The sequence below is a fragment of the Pinus tabuliformis genome, chromosome 4_2, assembly GCF_031772625.1.
Source record: "Pinus tabuliformis cultivar Carrire ecotype Pingquan chromosome 4_2, CPIR1, whole genome shotgun sequence".
NCBI lineage: Eukaryota > Viridiplantae > Streptophyta > Pinopsida > Pinales > Pinaceae > Pinus > Pinus tabuliformis.
In genome coordinates this window covers 595,463,929-595,481,247 of record NC_142304.1, presented here as the reverse complement: position 1 = coordinate 595,481,247, position 17,319 = coordinate 595,463,929, and the positions used below count along the sequence as shown (strand labels likewise).

The 17,319-nt window shown below is 41.6% G+C and overlaps 1 protein-coding gene and 1 pseudogene across 4 annotated transcripts in view; one reads left to right on the top strand and one right to left on the bottom strand.

Moving 5' to 3' along the window:
• The window catches only part of LOC149170704 (protein S-acyltransferase 8-like), a 404,753-nt gene that overhangs the window by 250,913 nt on the left and 136,521 nt on the right, over nucleotides 1-17,319 (bottom strand). The gene's annotated exons all lie outside the window — the stretch shown is intronic.
• Nucleotides 1,961-3,323, top strand: LOC149170705 (pre-mRNA splicing factor SR-like 1 pseudogene; annotated as a pseudogene).

Sequence of the window (17,319 nt, the reverse complement as noted above, 5' to 3'; positions counted from 1 at the left end):
TTGTTGCATACAATGCTCTGATCTATGGATTTTGCAAAACAGGGAAGGCACAACAAGCAACATTGCTGTTAAAAGAAATGAAGTTCCCAAGCGATTACACCTGTTACATGCTCATTAATTATCAATGTGGTAATGGTGCTATCAACAAAACTCTGGAGCTGCATCACTTAATAAAAAAAGAGAGGGCCATGTGGCAGGCAGTGTTTCTCTTAATGCCTTGATTCAAGGGCTTTGCACCACAGGCAGAATAATGGAAACAGAGTATGTTTTACAAAAATGTCAAAAAGGAGCTTCATTCTAGATGATGTCAGTTGTAATCTCTTAATTAAATAATATTGCAAACATAAGATTTGGGTAGAGCAGAATCCTAATGCTTGGCCACCTAGTCCCAGTCTACAGATCTTTCTGAGGACGATGATAATTGTCAAGATATGTTGAGTATGGCAGATGTCTATCTTATCCCATTTCTTTATCTAGCAGTCCCATTGCAATATTTCCGAGGAATTGAAATCAGTCCAGTGCATTCTCATCTGCAGAGTTATTGCAGACAAATGCTGGCCTTTCCCTTTTATCGCCCTATTCAAATTGTCATGAACTTACTAGTGAGTTTTATTTTCAAAATCTTGGCTGAAAGGGCACCCCTTCACCCCTGACATTGACAGTTCTGCAACATAAGAGTATTTTGTGTTACATGGAGAAGATCGTTCCCTCTGCAGATGAATTAGCTGTGTCCAAGAAAGCAAGGGTTTAAGGTTATAGATCCTGCTAAGAGAAGTAGTTCCATGCAAATAAAAAGATAAAAACTACGCATAGCTTGTGGATTTAATGCAGGAACATGCTCAAATGGAGGAAAGGATTGTTTTCCCTGCTCTGGAAAGGGCCGAGAAAGGTTTCACTGAAGTTGCAAATGATGAATATGCACGAGATTTCGCACTAGTGAATGACATCCGTGGAAGATTGAATGGCATTCCCTGGAGGCTGTAGAATTGCATACTAAAGAATAAGATAGATGGATACTTAGATAGCCTTTATAACCTCTCTAAGCCATTTAGTCTTGTCAAAAGGATCCTTCATACATACGAAGAACAATACCGAATACTAGAGACTGTGCAACCACTAAAAGTGCTTTATATGTGTATCGCATTTCTTGGTGATATCCCCAGAAATTATGATATGGCCTACAGTTCATTTGTGAAGTATTTTTTAAAAAAAAAAGTAGAGGTGGATCTTTCCAAGCCAATATTTGGGAACACCAGGTCTCAATTTGATTATTTGCAGTATGATGAGAAAGGTAATGTAAGGAATGCAGTTGAAGCCGCTTCAATGTTTGCTGGCTTTAAGATTGTCCCGAAACTAACTATGACATGCAAAATCTGGGTGAAACAGAGACTGCTTGTATTTTAAATAATGGACCTGTTGATGTCATTAGTATGAATGGTGGATTTGTTTCTTTCTTGAATAAGTGCGAGCAGGTTCATGAATCTTGTTTTGATCTGCATTTCAGTAATGTAAATGACGGGGATTTATCAGCAATGTTTGAACGCTAGAGCAGAGAAGTAGTTAATCATGTTCACGTTATTGTGGCGCCTTTATAGCTGCCAGATGTTCAAAGGTTGCCACACGCCAAATTGCGCATGCATGCATTGAATTTTTAAAAAAAAAGGGGGCATCTTGACACGGCAGGTTATGTCGAGTGGTGGCAGTTGTTCGATAGTATGGTGAATCTATATTTCTGCTCGGCGCTCTCCACGATTCACTTGTAGAGCTTGGCAATCTTAAGCTTCAACGTTTGCCTCTTAAAAGCTTACATACCTTTTGGAAGGAACGAGTATTGGGACACGTTTCACTCAGCATATATTGCTGTACAGAAGCATTTTCGACATGGTTCAGGGTATCATGAAATAGATGCGTTCTTGCAACTCTGTTATACAAGGGAAAACAACTTGTCTTCACAAAAACGGATTTGGGGGATGTGCGGCCATATAAACCCTCGTTGTAAGGGTCCCAACTTCGTTCGCCCCACCCAGCCATCTCAAATCTCCAGATGTTTCCTCCGATCGGACTGAATTCGCGTTTCTTGTATGTCTGAGATCCAGGGCACCTGTAACTTTGGTGCAGGCTTGATAGTTGGAAGTGGAATCACGTGGGCTATCCTGACCTCAATTTTATGTGAAGTGGTTTCTGTATTTGGCCTTGACCACTGCACAGATACAGACATTGGTGAAAATTGTGTTAGTTAAGCATCTGTTCAGAATATATTACTTAGAACTGGTCATGATATCGGTGCAATGTACATGCATCTTAAAGTGTTTAAATTAATTGGAAATATTAGAGCATGTGGGCAGAAGAATTTTCTGAGCTTGCTAAGAGCACAGTAAAGATCATCTAGGAGGATCGAGGGAGAGAGAGGTTCAGTACTCTTACATTCTACCTTGCCAATTCGAAGAATCCCTTGCTGCATTTTATTCGTCTTTTATAACTCGTCATTCACAAAGGAGGACATCAAACTTTGTGCTCAACGAAGTTTATTGGGTGAGAATATGGAAGTACAAACATGTGGAAAGCCTATTGATTCTTTGCTTGAAAAGGTTCTCTGTATGAACATCCTGTCTTCAGATTACTTCAAGGAACTGTACAGGCTGAAGATCTACCATGAAGTTATTGATGAGATCTATAATCAAGTTGATCATGTAGAACCATGGATGACAGGGAATTGTAGGGGCCCGTTTACAGCATTTTGTCTTCTCTACAAATTTTTTACCATGAAGTTGACAGTGAAGCAAATACATGGGCTTCTTAAGCACGAGGATTCTCCATACATAAGATGTATTGGTTTCCTGTACCTGCGTTATGTTGCAGATCCTAAGACGTTATGGGGTTGGGTTGAGCCTTATGTTAAGGACGAGGAGGAATTTTCTCCAGGATCAAATGGAAGGATGACCACAATGGGTGTTTATGTTCGTGATTTACTTCTAGGCCAGTACTATTTTGATACACTTTTTCCTCGCATACCGGTACCTATCATGTGTCAAATTACTGCTCATTTGGAACGAATGAATCCTCCTACTCGGCATGCAGGAGTGACTGGTGATACTAATCACTATGGATCAGATGACACTGCCCGAAGGCCACCATCAGTTAAAGCTGCTTTATCTGTGTAATTTGGCCAGCGTGCACCACATCGTGCTTCTACCCGAGATGCCTCACCTGTGCGTCGAACACTGCCTCGTGACAGGAATGGCAGTGATGCTATTCCAAAATCAACCAATGGTGATCGTTATCATGACAGAGAGAGGAGCAGGGATCCTGTTAGGGACTATTAAAAGTACAGTAGAATTTATTATGCATATCACAAGACTGTGTTTTTGAAATCACACAGCAGTTTCGTAGCGCGCTACGAAACTGCTGTAGGTGATGATTTTAAAGTGCAGAGCAGCTAGTGTGATACTGTGAGCGGGAGTTGAGGAAGAGAAGCACCTGTCTATTAATATCACTTACAGCACATCTAAAACATGGCAGCATTCCATACTTGGGGTTATTAAAAGAGCTGAGACATGTTGCTGAACTTTCGGAGAATGTTGGGAGACAGAGATCGTTAAAATAGGAGTACATCTTTTGATCAATTAATGAGCCATCAGCGCTTTCAAGCATCCAAAGTCAGCATTCATTGCATCTGTAGCTCAGTCATCTCAACCCAAGCAGCGAAAGGACATGTGTCAAGAGCCAGAACAGCATCATACTACGAGGAGCAAAGATTTTGGATTTTGATTAAATGAAAACCATTTGTAATTTCAGTTTAGCCATTATGTAATTAATAAATTAGTTATGCACTAGATAAGGATAGTCAATAGCCACCTTCGAGGCTCCCCTCATGCTGGAGGAGGAAGCTCGAGGTGAGTTAGTTTGCTTGCCTATATATGGATCAATGTTGGATGTAGAAAGGGTTGGACATTTTATACAAAAACGGAGTTATTTGGGCCAATGTAAGACTTGTTACAGTAATAGTAAAACAGTGGTTATTTCTTCTCAAGATTCTCAATGGATTATTTTGTTCAAATATGATGATGGTGTTTTATCTTATATGTTCTTTTACAGCCTTGTTATAGCACAATCACTCAGAATTCATATCTTATGCTCTGACTTCCTGTGTGTTTGGCAAGCTGTGGTTTTTGTGAAATATGTTTGGACATCTAATGCAAAGAGCCTTGACTTCCATGAAATGACTGTGTCTTTGTTTATTAAATGTGTAAGACTCCATAGCCCAATGAAGACCAATTTGATATGTGTTCAACCAGCTATTGTTTTCATGAATGAGTGAAGAGTTAGCCATCTTTTGTTCTAATTGATTTCTATTATAAATCTGTGAGAGAGCCCTCTCTGATTAGGAAGGCTAATTCCTAGTCTAAAGTCTGGTTGAAAGAGTTACATAAAATCTCACTTGGTTGCAGCCCTTAGTAGTGATTTTGTGATAACAGACTATATGGTCCCGGACTCCATCCAGGATCAACCACTTCGCCTTCGCCATTTCCTTCTTGTATTATTTTCGCTGATCCGCATCTTGGGGAACTACCACAACACTGTCTATTTAGAGCTTCAAGCCATATTCATCCACCCGACGCTGGTTCTACAACTGCAAAACCCTCTGTGTCCAACAAGAAATCTGCTCAGCGAAAATCTAAGCTACAGTTGCTCTCTCTGACTGTCGGAATCACAATCTCGGGGAATTCGACTTTTTTGCAACCCCGCCACTGAAAATCGAATTCCTGCCCCAACAACTTGGCCTGCCTGTCAAAGAACTGCACTGCCTCCAGAATTTCGACCTATTGATCCCACTAAGAAGCAAAATTCTCTTTTCTGCTTTTGAGCTTCCTCGCTGATCACTAGCGCTTTGATACCATGTGAAATTTTCTAAAATTGAAATCCTAGTGCAGGAACTGATATTATTTCTCCTAACTGATAAATTAATTATTCAGTTTATTGCAACAACATCGAAATAAACACATTGTAACCTTCACAAATAAAACTGCGGAAAATAAATAGCATTGGAAGTAAGAAAATACTAGCGCACACACATAAAATCTACACCATTGTTTTTGGACAAAAGCCCTTGGAGAAACCCAATGCGAGAAAACCGGTGCAACAGATGCAGGTTCTATTATTATGCAGAAGTGCGAAATTCTGAGTACAATAATCTGGATGTCAAATTTGGCAATCCTACGGAGAAAACTATTGGCAAAACTCTACTGAGGAATTTTCCTCACCCCACAAGCAAATCTAAACTCTGACTGCACCTCCAAGTGAGCCGTCCAAATTGCCTCTGAGTTGGCCTGCGTCACCCTAGTGCAGTATCTGCCATGCTCAGCCTGATTCAGTTGCTCCTGTAGCCGTCTTATCTGCCACTAGCTGAGAAATTGTCTCTCCGACGTTTTGGAACCCTTTACTAGCATTTGGAACTAAAACTCGACTTCTCTCCAACTAAATTGCACTGCTCTCTAAAGGATTTTGTGCAACCCCTACATCAACCTCACTGTGGTACTTCTGCCTCTCTGCAAATGCAGTCAACGAATTTGGAAAACTTCCTCCAGCCTCATTGTCCCTGCCCCTCACTGTCTCTGCTTCGATCCCTAGCTCTCCGACAACTGTTGCTACTCTCTAGAAATTGATTTGCCAAGAAAATCGAACTTCTGGTGTATCTTCTCCAAGTGCCCATTGACTTCTTCTTATAATCCTTTGTTGGGACTCCAACGTCCAAGGTTAAATCTTAATCAAAGGCAAGGATCATCTTGAAGTCGATATGTGTGAGTTTCTAGACTATTCTCACCTTACCTCAATAAATACAGATTAATTAAGCATATTCCCTAAAAGTTTAGGCTTAGGAAATATTTAAAAATCGGCTAATAATCTAATTGAGATACTTCTAGGTGGAATTTCCAGAAACGATTTATGGGTTTTGGAAATCTCATGTATTCAAGCCTCTCTGCGAAATTTTGTGGCTAGAACACATCCGATGCTACAGAAACTAACAGCTAGTGGGAGTTATCTCCCCCTTCACTCCTCTTCTGCACACTTTGCAACCAACTGCCATATGCACACTTGTGACAACCCCCACGCAGCTCTCCATAGCATCCAGACGCAGCACACTTGGTTGTCCCTCTTACTGCTTACGCACAGTTAGGAGATATGCTACAGCCACTTGTATCAACACTTGGAGAACTCATAGACCATCTCAACCACCTAGCATCCATACGCAACACTCAAGGGGCAGTGGTCTGCACATGGAAATTCATGGGGATTGCAAGGAGATCCACGCTGCCACTTAACAGTCTATACGCAACTAGTCTAGTAGCCACTTGGATGATTCGAATTGCATTGAGATATGCTCCCTTGGACACTTGTAAATCATTTTCTCATTGGGATTTGCTCCGATTATTCTATATATTGTAACCCCCTCTCTCATTCCAAGCTAAGGTTTGAAGCTTGAGCTTGGGGAATTGTTGTTGGTATTACTTTGCAATTGTTTCATATCTATCAATAAAGAAAGACTTTGGAGGTCAAATGGCGTCAAGAATTGTGTGGTGTGCTTGAGCTATTTGAGATAACTTTGTATATGTTCATATTTTAATTGCTTTCAATTTTGTAGCCTAGGCCCTAGTAGGGGCATTGTTGTCCAAGGAGAAGGCTAGTAAGTGTTTACTACCTTCTTGTTGACTTATATTCTAGACTTGATTAGTACATGCATTTCTCGATTGAATAGCATGTTTAATCTTGTCGTTGTGTAAGTCACCACCTATGCTACTAATAGTGTCTTGCAAGATTTTCTAAGTGTGTTACAGGGTTGACTCAAGCTTGGAGTTGGGGAAGTTTTTTGGTGAACCAACCATCTTGAAGACTACTAAGAAGCACTAATCCCACTCACATCAAGTGACTCCAAACAACTCCAAGAGGATTTTAAGAGGACTTCAAAGTCTACAAAATTTCTTTCTACCTTTCTCATAACATTCTGAAAAGATATTGAAATTTGTTGGAGATACATTGTTATATCTATCATTGAGAGGCTCTAACATCACTGATATCCTATTGGCAGTTGTATTAGCTGAGAAAAGACCAAGTTCTCTTGGTCTTTCCATAGCAAATTAGTGTATGAATTTAGTAGTTTAAGTGCAGAATTTTACTTAGTTTATTTCGGATAACACATGCTAATATTTTTCAACTATTTTAGACTCATTTCCATCACATTTGAAGCTAATAACTTGTTGTTTTTTAGCAATTGCATGCTTTTATAAGGGGAGATGTCAAAATTTTGCCAACATTGAAGATTTGGAGCACCCAAAGGAAACCTATAACCTTCTACTATTATGTATAAAATCATTCTATTAACTTAATTAACTCCATTTTCAGACTAAGGGGAACGATCAAAGATCATGCCCCCTCATGTAATGGCTCTTGGGCTCTATTTAAGCCAGAGCCCTCATTCATTGTAATCATCATTCAGTTTATTAATAAAATACATATATCTTTCTATCTTTCACAGAGATTTTATGCTCCATCTCGTATCAGAGCAATCATTCTTGGGCAACAATCGCTTCCAACCGGTGTTCCTCACTGTATCGCCTCCCACTATTCAGTTGTTATTCATCCTCATTCTCTACATGTTTCTGTGGTCATCAACCATCACTAGCCCCATCACCTTTGTTTTACTTGTCTGAACACATCGTCATCCAACCAATATCTTTCGTCGGTCCACTGTACTTCATCCCCACTATTGACCCCATCACTACTCTCTATCGTATCTCATTCATTCTCCATGACACACCAACACCACTCCACGATTTCGTTGTTATCCGTCAAAACTACTCAACCCATTGTTTAATCCAGGTCGTAGTTATCAAACCTTTGAGACATCATTTCATACCTTCGATTATAACTAACCAATGACACTAACGTCTAGACCATGACCTCATACCTTCGAACATAAATCCAAATGAGGACACTAACCCAAAATCAGAGTAGGGCGAGAACTGATCCTTGAGCTAGGGCTTGCAATATGTCGGGATCCCACCATCAGATTGTGCTCAAATTTGAAGGACCCCTTAAGAAGACCCCAACGCAGTTGTGGACCAATTTTCAAGGTGTTTGGATGGCTACAAAATATTTCACTTGATGCCCTAGGTGACCTACTAGGGTTAGGCCTAGAAAGAGAAGGAAAGGTGAAAAATAATATTCTTTTGTGATCACCTCTAGACTAGATCAGTGCCTAGCCTATTGGGAGAATGGAGTCTAATGGAAACAATGTTTAGAGATGCTTAATTTCAATCAAGGAGTTCCCCAACAACTTTGCATGACAAAAGCAACAACTAGGTTACAAGGGAAATTTATACTTCTAATTATTTGCAAATGATGACTTATCAAGATAATGCATGAGCAATCATGTATCTCTAGGACAATAATCCACCATACATTTCAACAATCAACATGAAAAATCCCTCACAAAGACAAGGTCAACAACTTCGCATAAGCCCAAGAGCAGCTACACCAACTTCATGAACGAAAATATTCCATAGATCATTTTATGAGACAAAATTACAAGATAAGCACGAAGAGAGTACTCACAATGTACAACGAGATTATTCCAATCATCAAGTGCAAGAAAAGCGAAGTGCCAAGATAAAAAATCAAGATCTTCAAATCATCGAAAATGCATTAGTTCTCCAATTCATCCATCCAAAAGGCTAGCGAAAATCTCAAAAGATACAAATGATCCAAATCCAAGTGATGATGAGAAAAATGAACCATCCTCTCATCTATTTCTCCAATCTAATACGGGATTCGAATAGCCTAATTTGTTTTTTTTTAGCCCCAAATAATGAAATAATACTCAATAAAAACATGACTTGGTGACAAGCCCACCAAGATAGCCCAATAATACAACAATAAAGCCTCTCAATAGGGAAAAATAGCATACACAATGAGTCATTGGGTCATTGAGAAGGCCTAGTGGAGTCCAAAGCGTGCCAAGTTGAGAGAAAAGGCTCCAAACATAGTGATCAAGGGGTTGGCCCATTGATATCCAAGCAAGTCACATGTGGTGTCCCCAAGTGGGCGTGGGAGCACAATGACATCCTCATGGGTCTCCAAGTGGATCGATAATGCCCGTAAAAACCCATATGTAAGGGCTAGGATGATGACATAAACCCTCCCTTTGTCTCCTACGGCAAGACACATCCTCATCTAGACCCTGGAACCTTGTTAAAATTGGCAACTAGGGCCAAACTCCATGTGGATCATCTTATTTATGGCAGCTGATATTTTTCTTGGATTCCTCTCATCGAGAGGTGTAGGATTGATCTAACGATCATCCTATTCTGACATGTATTCATGAAGATATGAATTTATTTGTATTTCTTGACAATTTGTCAAGGTCGGCCAACAAGCTAAAGTGTGTGGCACACCCCCAACTTGTCCTCCATGATTCATATAAAAGGAGGAGACCTTGTCGCATTATTCCACTCATCTCACCACACACCTCTCTCTCTTACGCATTAGAAGAGCTTCTCTCTCTCACACGTGTGGGTGAAGAAGGAGGACGCAGATCAGGTTTAAGGCAGCGTTGACTTAGGGTTGAACGTGAAGGACGCAAATCTGTTTTATGCATGCGTTGACCAACATAGAGGAAGGTTTGACTGCGTTCTTGGGTTGGGCAACCTCTCCTAGGCTAGCCGCATTGCTAGGCAGCCAAACGCTAGCCTGTTTGACCACTGATTTGACCAGCGTTGACTGGTTAGGGCTAACGGCAGAGCTGCAGTGCATTCACTGTTGTTTGACCACATTTTGTGGACTGTTTTGGGCTGCTTACTATTGTTGTTGGAGGCCGAGTTCTCCTAGGTTGACTTGAGGTCAAATTGGAGTTGTTTTGACCAGCTTTGACTTTGTTGGTTGTTGTTGTATTACTGCTGATATAAAATCACAAATTTGTGATATTGTACTATCTCTCCCTTTGTTGAATTATTGAAGAATATAGAAGAATTGATCAAAGGATTTCCCTGCATTGGGGTTTGTCCCTGGCTAGCCGCCACATCTTGTGTCTCTTGTCTTGGCTTGTCTTCTGTCGATTTATTTATGTTCTATCAGCATTTTACTTATATGTTAATGTGATTGCTATACTGAGAATTGACATTGGGCTAATAAGAAGAAATTGAAGTAAATTGCTCTAAGCATAGAACATACCATAACTTAACATGGTATCAGAGCTGAGGTGAAGACATAGCCCAAGCAAGAGCAAGAGCAAGAGCAAACAGCAATCACTGAAGACTGTTGGAAAAAGTCAAAAGACTTCATGGGTTCCTCATCACACTTCCCTGTCGAAGACAAGCTCCGTGAGAAGTCTAACCATCATGGATGGAAGATGTCTCTTGATCTGACACTGTAAGAGCAGGAAGTGTTGGACTATGTGAGAGGCAGAATTATGGAGCCTCCATCAAATGCATCGGCTGCTACAAGGAACAAATACACTAAGGGTGAAGTCAAATCGAAGAAGATCATCCAGGACTCTATTGACAAGCGCCTGGTGGCCTATGTTTCCAAGCTGAACACCTCCAAGGAGATCTACGATAGACTGGTAAGCTTGTTTAAAGTTAGTGATGCAAATCAAGTTTTGTTCCTCAAGAATAAACTGAAGGATATTAAGAAGGGAAAAAATGAGGATATTCAATCCTACTTCTTAAGGATCACTGAGATCAAGAATGATCTCATATCGATTGGAGAAGTCATTGTTGACACGAAACTGACTATCACTACTCATGGAGGGCTCCCATTCGAATGGTATGTATTTAGAACCACTCTTCTCAACAATGATTGAATTTCGGGATTTGAGGAATTGATGGTGAGATGCATTCAAGAAGAGACAAGGATGGTAGAGCAAGAAATGCCTTCATTCAAAGGCAACCCCACTGCTTTCTCCTCTCATGCTAAAAGGAGAAATAATTCTGGGTCTAAATTCAAAGGAAAGGTCGGATCGAAGGGTGGAAGAAAGGGAAGATGCTTCGCTTGCAATAAATTTGGCCACTATGCGAGGGAGTGTCCAAATAGGAAGCTCTCATGATGATGATCAAAATCACTCCTGGGGCAACTCCAACCACAATCAAAGGAATGGCAGGTTCAATGGCAAAGGAAAGAGGAATGACGGAAATCAAGGAAGTGTTCAACCCTCCAAAAAAGCAAGGAACTCCAGGTATGAATCAATGTTGTTAACAATAAGCAAGATGAATATTATCTGATATTGGCCCTCTCCACTACCTCTCCTCCGGACTCGTTGGGCAATTGGCTTATTGATAGTGGTGCCTCTAGGGACTTCACTGGTTACAAGGAAGCTCTCTCTAATCTGATAGAGAAGGAGACAAACTTGGAGATTATTCTTCACGACAATTCCACCTATCCCGTAAAGGGTGTAGGGAATGTTACTCTTCAATTAAATCAGGGTAACACAATTCATTTGCAAGACTCTTATATGTACCTGATCTCAACAACAACCTGGTGTCATTTCGACAATGGAAGATAAAGGCTACAAGGTGGCCTTCACCGATTGCAATGTACGTGTGTGGAAAAAGAATTTTAAAGATGCTTTCACTCTTGGGTTTCGAGTTGACTCTTTATATCAAGTTGGAGGAAGTCCGTTGGGAGTCATGTCTTGCGACACAACTCTTCAGTCTGAACTATGGCACTGGAGGTTTGCCCACCTTCATTATAAGGCTCTACCCGATGTGAGACAGATGGTGACCGGGATGCCCGAGTTTAAAGTAGAGCAAGAAGGTGTATGTCCGGGGTGTGCTGAAGGAAAACTCAAAAGGGGACCATTCCCCTCAAGCCATAGCAAGACCTCCGACATTTTGCAGTTGGTTCACTCTGACATATCTGGTATGATGCCTATGAACTCTTTGGGAGGATATTTATATTATCTCACTTTTATAGATGATTATTCTCGCAAGACTTGGATATACTTCTTGAAAAAGAAGGATGAAGTGTTCTCTTGGTTTCATCACTTCAAAGCCTTGATCGAGAATCAAACCGAGAAGAGGATCAAGATCTTAAGGACTGATAATGGGACTAAGTATGAATCCAATGAGTTCCATGACTTTTGCAAGGACGCTGGCATTAAGAGGGAGACCACAACACCATACCCTTCTGAGCAGAATGGTGTGGCGGAAAGGAAGAATAGTACGATTTTGGAAGCTGCTCGTTCCATGCTTCATGATCAAAGGCTTCTGAAGTTTCTATGGGCCGAAGCTGTGAATACCGCCGTATATGTTCAAAACCGATGCCCTCATCAAGCAGTGGATTCCAAGACTCCCGAAGAGACGTTCACTGGTAAGAAACCTGATGTCTCTCATTTTCGAATTTTTGGAAGTCCCGTATATTTTCATGTGCCAGAAGAGAAAAGAAACAAATTGGGTGCATCTGGAAAGAAGGGAATCTTCGTGGGCTATAGCGAAACTTCTAAGGGCTATGGAATCTATGTGGTTGCTCAAAGGGAAGTCGAGATAAGTCATGATGTCACCTTTGATGAAGATATGGCTCTTAGCAAGGTTGACAATCTTCCTATTCTGAGAAAAGATAAATAACCTAACACCAAAAAGTCGGATCAAAAGAAAGATGAGACGATACCCGATGTGGAAGAACTTATAGATCCTATCGATCCCCCTCGGCAAGAGCCTTCCTCTTCTAGGAAGAGGCTCTCATGGCGTAGGGGGACACTTGATGATGTCGAAGGACATATTGCACTCAGAGGGACTTTCCGTGAAAGTAAGAAGTCGACCAGGTATCAGGGATACTTGACCATTATGAGCACCATTATTCAAAATGAGCCTTCATTGTTCGAAGAAGCCGTGAAGCATCAAGTATGGAAGGATGCTATGAATGAGGAATATGAGTCCATCATGAAGAACGATGTCTGGGTTGTGGTCCCCAAACCCTAGGACAAAACAGTTGTCACCTCGAAGTGGCTTTACAAAATAAATCATGGAGCTGATGGGAGTGTTGAAAAGTATAAGGCTCGCTTTGTCGCTCGTGGCTTCTCTCAAAAGGAAGGTATAGAATAAGACAAGATATTTGCACCTGTTGCCCGATACACCACCATATGCTCGATCATAGCCCTTGCTGCTTCACAAGGACGGAACCTACATCAGATGGATGTCAAGACTGCGTTCTTGCATGGTTTGATTAAAGTGAAAGTCTATGTGGAACAACCCGAGGGGTTTGATATTCATAATCGGGAATCTCACATATGCAGGTTGAAGAAAGCCCTCTATGGGCAAGCAAGCACCCTGAGCTTGGTATGGGAGGATCGATAGCTACTTGATGAAGCTGAGATTCACTAGGAGTGAAGCCAATCCAAACCGTCACTTTAAGGTTGAGGATGATAAGCCTCTCATACTGGTGTTGTATGTTGACGACCTCTTTCTGACAGGTGCAGACCCTCTCATTCACAAATGTCAAAGGGAGTTGGCTTCCGAATTTGAGATGAAGGACCTAGGACTAATGCACTATTTCCTGGGGTTGAAAGTCTGGCAGAAGCCAGGGGAGATTTTCCTATCTCAAGGAAAATACATGGTGAAGATATTGGAGAGATTCGGTATGGTGGACTACAAGCTTGTGACTACCCCGATGGAGCTTAACTTCAAGAAGTTATGCAGTAGTGCTGCCGGACCTGCTTTGGTAAATGCTACTGAGTATCGTCAACTCGTAGGAGCATTCATGTTCTTGGTGAAATTCCGTTTGCATATATGTTTTGCAGTCAACACGTTGAGCCAATATTAGGTTGAGCCTCATCACTCACATTGGATTCGTGCCAACAATCTTCTGAGATATCTTTGGTGCATAATCACTCATGGGTTGAGATACACTGTCGGAGATGTGAGGCTACATGGATATTCTGATGTTGATTGGGTAGGCAATGTGGTGGACCGAAAGAGCACTTCTGGGTGTTGTTTCTCTTTGCGTTGTGCCTCGATCTCCTGGATGAGCAGGAAGCAGAAGTCAGTGGCTTTGAGCACCGCTGAGGTAAAGTACATTTTTGCGATTATGGCCTCCTATGAGGCTGTCTTGTTGAGGAAGCACTTCAGAGTTGTTTGGACATACATTGGATACTACAGTGATCCTTTGCGACAACCAGAGTGGGATTCATTTATCAGAGAATCCCGTATTTCATTATCGCTCCAAGCACATCGATATCAGGTACCACTTTATCTATATGGTACAGTGAGGAGCAATAAAGCTCCATCATATCGATACAGATGAGCCGGTCGCCGACATTCTAACGAAGCCCATGGGAAAGGTCGAATTCTTGACTTTCCGAGAACGACTGGGAGTCGTTGAGAGACCCTCTTATGAGGGTCCTGTATGATGCATACATTGAGCTCTGGGAGCTCCGGGGGGCTTGGGGTACTTCTTGGAGCATCAAGCGACCATAGGGTGACTCACCCTCCCCTAGTGGGGCGTTGTGTACAAGGTGAATGGTTCAGCCTTCTCCTATGATACCCCGTAGCAACATGTAGGCAAGATGAGTGGTTCATCCTTCTCCTGCAGAGACATCCTACCCATGCAGTCTAGGACTCATGGGAAGTACATCTCATCTGGCCAATGAGTAGGGAAATGAGGATAGGGACCATAGTAGTATCGATGGACTCATCGTGTATCTACCATACTCCCTATCCTAGGATGACATTGATTTGTGATCAATTGGAATTGACTTCGGGTCAGTAAGAGTGATATAACTCACTCTCTTTTGGAACTGATCTAGGATCAGTAAAAGTGGTATGACACACTCTCTGGCACTGACTTCGAGTCGGTAAGAGCGCTATTGAGCACTCTCTTTTATCTGGGACTGACTTTGAATCAGTAGAGGATGGTATGATACATCCTCGATCATTTCTTCTTCTTCATAGTTCAGCGGCTCAGAACAGGGTCAAGCAGTGCACAGTGCATTCGATGACAGAGATAGTACCTACAGACAGATCGATTAGCAAATGGAGTTCTCCCTAGTTGAGAGGGAGTGTTAAAATTGGCAACTAGGGCCAAACTCCATGTGGGTCGTCTTATTTATGGCAGTTGATATTTTTCTTGGATTCCTCTCATCGAGAGGTGTAGGATTGATCTAACGATCATCCGATTCTGACATGTATTCATGAATATATGAATTTATTTGTATTTGTTGACAATTTGTCAAGGTCGGCTAGCAAGCTAAATTGTGTGGCACACCCCCCACTTGTCCTCCACGATTCATATAAAAGGAGGAGACCTTGTGGCATTATTGCACTCATCTCACCAAACATCTTCTCTCTCCTACGCATTAGAAGAGAATTTCTCTCTCACACGTGTGGCTGAAGAAGGAGGACGCAAATCAGGTTTAGGGCAAAGTTGACTTAGGGCTGAACGTGAAGGACGTAGATCTGTTTTATGCATCCGTTGACCAACATTGAGGAAGGTTTGACTGCACTCTTGGGTTGGGCAGCCTCTCCTAAGCTAGCCACATTTCTGGGCAGCCAAACGTTGGCCTGTTTGACCATGAATTTGACCAGCGTTAACTGGTTAGGGCAGACCGTAGAGCTGCAGTGCGTTGACTGCTATTTGACCACATTTTGAGGACTATTTTGGGCTGCTTACTATTGCTGTTGGAGGTCGAGTTCTCCTTGGGTGACTTGATGTCAAATTGGAGTTGTTTTGACCAGCTTTGACTTTGTTGGTTGTTGTTGTATTACTGTTGATATAAAATCACATATTTGTGATATTGTACTCTCTCTCTACTGAATTATTGAAGAATATAGAAGAATTGATCAATGGGTTTCCCCGCATTAGGGTTTGTCCCTGGCTAGCTGCCACATCTTGTGTCTCGTCTTGGCTTGTCTTCTGTCAATTTATTTATGTTCTATCAGTATTTTGCTTATATGTTAATGTGATTGCTATACCGAGAATTGAGATTGGGCTAATAAGAAGAAATTGAAGTAAATTGCTCTAAGCATAGAACATACCATAATTTTACAAACCTCCACCAAGTGTATGGTACAAATGTGAAGTCAGTCGAGCATGGTGATCCACGTGCATCATCCTCATCCAAAAGGTGGAACATGAGCAATCACTAAATGGTATTGGGGATCCATTTAGTGCTCTCTGTTATGGTGGAGGCCCATGGCTCTCAACGCTCACCCTACAAGTGCCAATGTGACCCTCTGGAGGGCTTTAGACCCTCTATAAGGAGACCAAACCCCAAATGGAGACCCACCTACAATTATGCATAAGATTTAATGCATCCCCTTGCCTTCCAATACAACAAATCATTAGAGTAATCAAGTAAAAGAGTTTACAAATCAAGGAATCAAATGGATATTATATAGTGGAAAGCCCTTCCATAGTGGGCTTTGGCATGTACAGAGGTCTCCAAGCTTAATAAACGGGTTAACCAAGGACCCTATTAGGTGGTTTCAGCCTTTAAAGGGGGTGACATGTCCATGGTACATCCATCAGGTGGTAGGTGGCATGTGATATAATGATGGAATGGAGTGGGGACCAAGGGAAGGCTCCAAGCCACATGCCATGGTACAAGGGTAGCTAAGATGAGGGAAGCCCACACTTGGGTATATGAGTGTAGGAGGGAGCAATCATAGTACATGAGTTACCCCGGCCTTTGTTCTTCCACCCTTCTTCATATGCCTTTTGCCTTCAATTGATTTTTCTTCATAACTATTCGAAGCTCCATGGGATGAGAGCATTATATGTAAGATACAATAATAGATACCCCCTTTAAGGGAAAAAATTAGTTTCACGAATCATCCGAACTAAAACTTATCAAAGAAGTCACTCCAGGAAACTCTTAGGCCTTTTGGTAAAGGGAAGGAACCAAAGATTCAAATTTTAACATACCTCTATGCATTTACGAAGCCAAATATTCGAACTTTAATATACATTTATGTATTTCGGGGAGCCAGAGATTCACATTGTAACACATGGAACCTTTTTTCCCGTAATCTTTACTTCAACAATTCACAGTCCATGTCGTCTTTACAATGAAAAACTCAAATGAGGTAGCAAATGAGGTAGCGATCTAGAGTTGGATTGAGGGAGCAGGAAGCTGGTAGACGATGTAGCTGGATGGGGCACTGTAAGGCTGCTTTGTGGGGTTAATGTGGGGGTTCTTTTGTTGCTCTTCTTACAACCTCGAGGGTTGGAATTCTCACTCCTTAGCCAGTATTTTCACTTTAGTTGTCTATGAATACCAGCACAAATTGCATCCGCCATTGTATGGTCGCATGGTTATTCAGCTGAAGATGAGGA